Source organism: Papio anubis, chromosome 20, assembly GCF_008728515.1.
Source record: "Papio anubis isolate 15944 chromosome 20, Panubis1.0, whole genome shotgun sequence".
Classification (NCBI taxonomy): Eukaryota; Metazoa; Chordata; class Mammalia; order Primates; family Cercopithecidae; genus Papio; species Papio anubis.
In genome coordinates, this window is record NC_044995.1 from 19,222,949 (window position 1) to 19,231,073 (window position 8,125).

The 8,125-nt window shown below is 43.2% G+C and overlaps 1 long non-coding RNA gene across 1 annotated transcript; it reads right to left on the minus strand.

The window, feature by feature from the left end:
- Positions 1-4,601: 4,601 nt before the first annotated feature.
- Positions 4,602-6,290, minus strand: LOC108583353. The gene is made up of 2 exons (XR_001897942.3): positions 5,692-6,290; positions 4,602-4,788 (listed from the first exon to the last, which is right to left on the minus strand). It is a non-coding gene; the product is annotated as an uncharacterized LOC108583353 (long non-coding RNA).
- Positions 6,291-8,125: the final 1,835 nt, after the last annotated feature.

An 8,125-nucleotide genomic window follows, 5' to 3' on the forward strand; every position in this document is an offset into this window, starting at 1 on the left:
ATCCTTCCGCCTCAGCCACTCAAGTAGCTGGTGCCACAGATGCATGCCACCACGCCTGGCGAAGTTTTTAATTTTTTGTAGGGGTGTATATGACTATCTCCTTATATGTCAGTGATTATTGGAAGGACTTTTGTCCTTTATTTTTCTTATATCACCAAGTCCAACACTAGTTTGAGTTCGGTCATTTCCACAGATTAGGCAGTGGTTCTGAAAGTATGCCAACCATGTGGCTGCACTGCTAAAACAAATAATGGTAGTGCTCTGTTCATCATGGTCTAGTCAAGAAAGCAGAACCACAGGGGAATTTAATTACAGGAAACTGATGACGTAATGTTGAAGGGCTGAAAGAGCACAAAGGGAGAAATTTGTAACTTAAGGAAACAGCTAACACTCTAGAGCTTGGAGAACAAAAAGGAAGAGATGGATTTGCCACAACCTAAGAGCTCTGAGGAGGGGGTCTCAGCCCGGCAGTAACTGGTTTTGGCAGTCTAGTGCCTAGGGAAAGATAAAGCATAATTTTGTTTGGCCTTTCTTATTAAGATCTTTTAAATGAATCCATACTCTAGTATTAATGCCAGTGAAGAACCTCTCTACACAATAATTCATGAATTTCAAATCCATAGAAATAAAAAATCCGGCCAGGTGTAATGGCTCACGCCTGTAATTCCAGCACTTTGGGAGGCCAAGATGGGTGGATCACAAGGTCGGGAGATCGAGACCATTCTGATTAACACAGTGAAACCCCGTCTCTACTAAAAATACAAAAAAATTAGCTGAGCATGGTAGCAGGCACCTGTAGTCCCAGCTACTCGGGAGGCTAAGGCAGGAGAATGGCGTGAACCCGGGAGGCGGAGGTTGCAGTGAGCTGAGATCACGCCATTGCACTCCAGCCTTGGCAACAGAGCGAGACTCAGTCTCAAAAAAAAAAAATTCTGGAGAAGATAATTTGCATTTAATGGGTGACTTCTAAGATCCAAGAACTGTGTAATTTCCTTTGTAAATGTTCTCATTTGTTACAATACTAAAAAATTAATATTTTTATCCAATCTTACAGTTGGGGGAATTGGGGTACAGAGGTGTGACAACTTAAAAAAAGTCCAGATATGCTGGTATGGGACAGGAAGCAGCACTATTTACTTCTCTTTGGCATACATGCCCATGAAGGTAATAAGGCTGATCTTCCTTTATCAGAGCAGTGGTCTTTAAAATGTTTTGCTCTATTCCTTTTGAAACAATTTCAAAAAATAATAAAGCCTTTTTGCATTGTTAAATAATGCAAAGATATCATTTTTAGCATTTTTTGTGTGTGTGTGAGATGGAGTTTCACTCTGTCGCCCAGGCTGGAGTGCAATGGCACAGTCTCGGCTCACTGCAACCTCCACCTCCTGAGTTCAAGTGATTCTCCTGCCTCAGCCTCCCAAGTAGCTGGGACTACAGACACGTGGCACCACACCTGGCTAATTTTTGTATTTTTAGTAGAGATGGGGTTTAGCCCCGTTGGCCAGGCTTGTGTCGAACACCTGACCTCATGATCCGCCCGCCTTGCCCTCCCAAAGTGCTGGGATTACAGGCATGAGCCACGGTGCCCAGCCTCTAGCATATTTTTAATACTGATATTTTAAAATAAGATTTTAGGCTGGGCACTGTGGCCCATGCCTGTAACCCCAGCACTATGGGAGGCCTAGGCGGACGTATCACTTAAGGTCAGGATTCAAGACCAGTCTGGCCAACATGGTGAAATCCCCTCTGCACTAAAAATACAAAAATACGCCGGGCGTGGTGGCAGGTGCCTGTAATCCCAGCTGCTCAGGAGGCTGAGGCAGGAGAATCGCTTGAACCCAGGAGGCAGAGGGATTACAGTGAGCGAGGGTCTGCTAATGCTCAGCTTGGAACTGGCACAAGTCGAGACTCTTATCTCAAAACAGTAATAATAGGCCGAGCGTGGTGGCTCACGCCTGTAATCCCAGCACTTTGGGAGGTGGTGGAAGTGGGATTATGAGATCAGGGAGATGTCGAGACCATCCTGGCTAACATGGTGAAACCCGTCTCTACTAAAAATACAGAAACAAAATTAGCCCGGGCATGGTGGCCCGGGCCACCTGTAGTCCCAGCTACTCAGACTGAGGCACGAGAATGGGCGGGCCGGGGAGGCCGGAGGCTTGCAGTGAGCTGGGGAATCGCCTGCACGGCGCACTCCAACCTGGGCAACAGAGTGAGATATCTCAAAGAAAAAAAAAAACCAAAGTAATAATAAATAAATAAATAATAAAATAAGATTTTTATATCATTCTTTAAAACCCATGCAGTGGAATCTAAATATCATTGCAATTTTATAACCACCATCATTCATTAAACATACATGAGCCAGCTCTTTTTTAACATTTATAGGTGCATGCAATGTATCTTTTTCTTATAATCATTTCCATTCCACTTTTGCTACTGAAATTTTATCTTAATATAATAATTGATAGGTCAGGCGTGGTGCCTCAGGCCTGTAATCCCAGCACTTTGGGAGGCCAAGGTGGGTGTATCACTTGAGGTCAGAAGTTTGAGATCAGCCTGACCAACATGGTGAAACCCAGTCTCTACTAAAAATACAAAAATTAGCCAGGCTTGGTGGGAGGCACCTGTAATCTCAGGTATTCAGGAGCCTGAGGCACAAGAATTGCTTGAACCCTGGAGGTGGAGGTTGCAGTGAGCCTAGGTCTCACCACTGCACTCCAGCCTGGGTGATGGAGTGAGAATCCATCTCAAGACAAAACAAAAATAATAATAATAATTGCTTACCCTTAAAAGTCTTAAACTAATTACCGTTTTATTTCGCTGTAACAAAAATGAAATTGTACTTTTTTTCTTCCTACCAAAGGTTCTAAGTGTCAAAAAATTATATTCATTTTATTATTATTTTTTTTTAGATAAAGTCTCCCTCTGTCAACAGTGTCTCACTGCAACCTCCACCTCCTGGGTTCAAGCGATTCTCCTGCCTCAGCCTCCCAAGTAGCTGGGATTACAGGCACCCGCCAGACGCCTAGCTAATTTTTTTTTTTTTTGAGATGGAGTCTTGCTCTGTCGCCCAGGCTGGAATGCAGTGGTGAGGTCTAGGCTCACTGCAAGCTCCGCCTCCTGGGTTCACACCATTCTCTTGCCTCCACCTCCCGAGTAGCTGGGACTACAGGTGTCCGCCACCACGCCCGGCTAATTTGCCCAGCTAATTTTTGTATTTTTAGTAGATACAAGGTTTCACCATGTTGGCCAGGATGGTCTTCATCTCCTGACCTTGTGATCTGCCCGCCTTGGCCTCCCCAAGTGCCGGGGTTACAGGCATGAGCCATTGCTCCCGGCCTATTTTATTATTATAATTATTATTTCTCAATTGGTCAAAATAATATATTTAACATTTTAATATTATTAAACATACAAAAGGCCACACTTTGGTCCTCCTCTAGTCAAGCAATTTCCTTCCTGGTGAAAGTCCATAGGCAGAAACATGCCTGTGAAGATCTCACCTTCTTTTCAGACCATGCTCTGGGTATCCAAATCCCTTGGATTTCCTGTTCAAATGGACTCCAGCCTGCTTCCAGAGCCTGTATCTCTTGTGTCCAAAGCCCCTTCCCGTGATCTATCTTCCAAAGATGCAATGTGCTGCCTATCCACAAAATGTGGCCAAATGAGAGCAATTTGGTAAAGCTGGACAGAGCTTAGATATGCAAACTGGAGTGTCCACATGTGGGAACAGAAGACTTCTTATGCCGGGCGCGGTGGCTCAAGCCTGTAATCCCAGCACTTTGGGAGGCTGAGACGGGCGGATCACGAGGTCAGGAGATCAAGACCATCTTGGCTAACACGGTGAAACCCCGTCTCTACTAAAAAATACAAAAAACTAGCCGGGCGAGGTGGCGGGCATCTGTAGTCCCAGCTACTCGGGAGGCTGAGGCAGGAGAATGACGTAAACCCGGGAGGCGGAGCTTGCAGTGAGCTGAGATCTGGCCACAGCACTCTAGCCTGGGCGACAGAGCGAGACTCCGTCTCAAAAAAAAAAAAAAAAGAAGACTTCTTATGATGTGGGACAAGGATGGCGGTGGGAACAGAAGGGGACTGGCTGGGGACCTCCATCTGTACTGTTGACCCAGGTCTCTACATGTCAGTGGCAGGCTTGTTTATGTATAAACTATTTTGGAGACCACTGGTCTTATGATGATGGTGGTTTGAATTAGGGTCATCACTGGAAGAGGCAATGAGAAATTGTCAGATTGGGATACAGTTTGAGTGTAGAACTAACAGAAGTTGCTGATGCTTGGTTGTGAATATAGGGAAAGAGAGAAGTTCAATATAATGCCTAAATGTCTTGAGCCCCTTGATAAATGGTAGTGTTATTTACTAAGATAGGGGAAAATGAGTATGTGGCAGGTATCTAGGAGGGGGTGGGTGATGAGGTATCATGTTAAGTCGCAGATGCTTGTTGGATATCAAAAGAGTGATATCAAGTAGGCATTTAGATATATGTGTGTGGAGCTCAGTGAAATGTTGGTACTAGAGATATGAATTTGGGAATTTCAATTAAGATGCTTTTAATAGGAAGTTATACAATGCTCAACTGAAAGTAGCTTATACAGTAAATATATTTATTTCCCCACTTAGCAAGAAGTTCAGTCGACTTAGCAGGTGACCAATTGTAGCAAGAATCCTTCTTCCTGCTCTGCAATCCTCAATGTATTGGCAGTGTTGCTTTATGTGGTTGCAAGGCGGCTGCAACAGCTCAGGTACTCACACAATGTCTTCATTCTGTGTCTAGTTCCGGAATGAAATACTTTTGTTTTGTTTTGTTTTTCATTCTTTCCGGTCTTTTTTTTTGAGATGGAGTCTTGCTCTGTTGCCCAGGCTGAAGTGCAGTGGTGCAATCTTGGCTCACCACAACCTCTACCTCCTCGGTTCAAGTGATTCTCCTGCCTCAGCCTCCCAAGTAGCTGGGGTTACAGGTGCGCCACCATGCCCGGCTAATTTTTGTATTTTTAGTAGAGATGAGGTTTTGCCATGTTGGCCGGACTGGTCTCAAACTCCTGACCTCAAGTGATCCGCCTGCCTCAGCCTCCCAAAGTGCTGGGATTACAGGCGTGAGCCACTGCGCCTGACCCCCAAACATTATCTGACCATACTTAGATAACCACTGTTACATAATAATTAGAACTAAATGAAATAGCTATTTTAAAACTTACTAAGATCAGGCATAGTGGCTCATGCCTGTAATCCCAGCACTCTGGGAGGCCGAGGCAGGTGGATCACCTAAGGTCAGGAATTCAAGACCACCCTGGCCAACATGGGGAAACCCTGTCTCTACTAAAAATACAAAAATTAGCTGGGCATGGTGGTATACACCTGCAATTCTAGCTACTCAGGAGGCTGAGGCAGGAGAATCAGTTGAATCCCGGAGGCGGAAGTTGCGGTGAGCCAAGATCGCACCACTGCACTCCAGCCTGGGTGACAGAGTGCAACTCTGTCTCAAAATCAATAAATAAATAAAAATTTAAAAATAAATAAAATAAATAAATAAGTAAAAACTTACTATGACCTCTTTTAAAATTGAACATTTTAATGGTCACCATAACAGACTTGTGGATTTGAGGTGATATTGTCTCATACTGTTTACCATCTGTTCTTCAAAATTTTCTTTGTGCAGTGTAGTCTACTACTTACCGTGAGAATGGTAGGATGGACAGTGGTTACTCTGGGAAAGGTTTCTGTTTGTTTTAAACATTTAGAGCTGTCATCTCAGATGGGAAAGATAAGACAATAGTGAATGGCTTTCTAGACACAGACTGGAAAATCATCAAAACAGCAGACTCCGAAGAAACCACATAACTGAATACTTTGTGATGCTTGCCTCCTAATCAACTTCCAAGTTTGCACGCAGATTTTAGTACCAGGCCAGGTCCAGGTGGACAGCTCAGGTTATCTGCCTCAGTTTTCTCTCCTGAGAGGTTCTGAACAGAGGGCCTAATGTCAACAGGGTTGGGGCTGGGGCTGGGTCAAAGGATAGAATGTAGCTTTCTACCCCTTTCTTAGAATTCCTGTTCTCTTTGTGTGGCTCCATAGAAACCATATTCCAGGGTTTGTATGGAACAGGGTTGGTATCTTTTTAAATCTATTTGAGTCTTCAGGTAGCATTTGTTCTATTTTTTGCTAGCAGTTTTTAACAATTTAATACAAAATCTTAGTTATATGTATGAATTAAATTGAAAGCTGTGTACTATCACACTGGCCTTTATTATTATTTTTGAGACAGTCTCACTCTGTCGCCCAGGCTGCAGCGCGGTGGGCAATCTCAGCTCACTGCAATCTCCGCCTCCTGGGCTCAAGCAATTCTCCTGAGTAGCTGGTATTACAGCCATGCACCATCACAGCCTGGCTAATTTCTGTATTTTTAGTAGAGATGGGGTTTCACCGTGTTGTCCAGGCTGGTCTTGAACTCCTGGCCTCAAGTGATCCACCCGCCTCAGTCTCCCAAAATGTTGGGATTATAGGGGTGATCTACCACACCCAGTCACACTGGTCTTTAAAAAGAATAAAAAGTTGAAAGCTGTGATATTCTTTCTAAAAGTTAAACACTAAAAGAACATGTTTACCTTTGAAATCATTTTGTGACATGATTTTATGGAAGAGAATAATTAAATTCTAAGACTCTAGGGAAATAAAACTCAATAGTTTTAAAACTATTATAAAATAGTTTATCTCAAAGTATTTTTCTTTTTTTTTTTTGAGATAGAGTATCGCTCTGTTACCCAGGCTGGAGTGCAGTGGTGCGATATGAGCTCGCTGCAACCCCCGCCTCCCAGGTTCAAGTGATTCTCCTGCCTCAGCCTCCTGAGTAGCTGGGACTACAGGTGCCCACCACCACACCTGGCTAATTTTTGTATTTTTAGTAGAGATGGGGTTTCACCATATTGGCCAGGCTGGCCTTGAACTCCTGACCTTGTGATCCACCCACCTCGGCCTCCCAAAGTGCTGGGATTACAGGTGTGAGGCATGACACCCGGCCTCAAAGTATTTTTCTGTTGAGAAGTATGAAAGCCAGCCCATGAATTGCCATGGGGGAGGGCTGGGAAAAGCAGGTCATGCCAAGTACTCCACCTAGGATAACACTTCATAATTTTTTACCAGATCTTCTCACTCTGCTCACTCAGATGCTGAACAAAAATTAAGACCCTAACATCTCGTATCATTTTGGACAGTGATGCCCTAACTTTAACTCCTATGGATACTGCGACTTTGGGATATACATTTTTTTCCCTAAATTGATAGCCAACAACACACCGAATCTTGTGATTGCCATTTTCACATCGCTTTGAAATCCTGCTTTATCACTTTCAAAATGCTCATATATGGATGGGTTTGTTTTTCTATGTTTTTAAATATGGTTCTAAAGAGCTATTCTAAAAACCTGTATGTGAACCAAGACATGTTACTATATAGTTTCTATATTTTCCTACTGATTCTTGGAAATTTAATTATCTGAATAAAATTCAGAATCATTCAGTCTAGTTCCATAAAAACAAAACAAAACAAAACTGGGACCTAACCTAGTATTTTAAGTTAATTTGTTGAACACTGCCATTAAAAAACATGTATGTTCCCAACCAGAAGAATGGTACATTTTACAATGGTTGGAAATATTTAAACTCAATTACTTGTAGGATGTTGTTTGGTAATTCAAAGGAGAATAGAAAGTAATTTCATTTTCTATTTCTGCATATTGTGTTTTTATAAAGAAAACACACAATACACTTCTAGTCTAAATACATCAGCCAATAAAAACATCTTCAATGTGGATTCAACCCAGAAACCAGAGAAAACCCCAGAAGACTTAAGCAAAGATAAGGTATTTTGTTTGTTTTTTTTTTTTTTTTTTGGGGCAGGTCTGGCTCTGCTCCTTGGGCTGGGCGTGGTGGCGGATCAAGCTCTGCAAGCTCAGCCTCCGAGTCCACGCCATTCCTCTCCTCCAGCCTCCCAGGCCGCTGGGGCCTACAGGCACCCGCCCACACTTGCCTGGCTAAATTTTATAATTTTAGTAAGGCGGGGTTTCACGTATTATAGGATAAGTCTAAATCCTGACCTAAGTGATCTGCCCGTC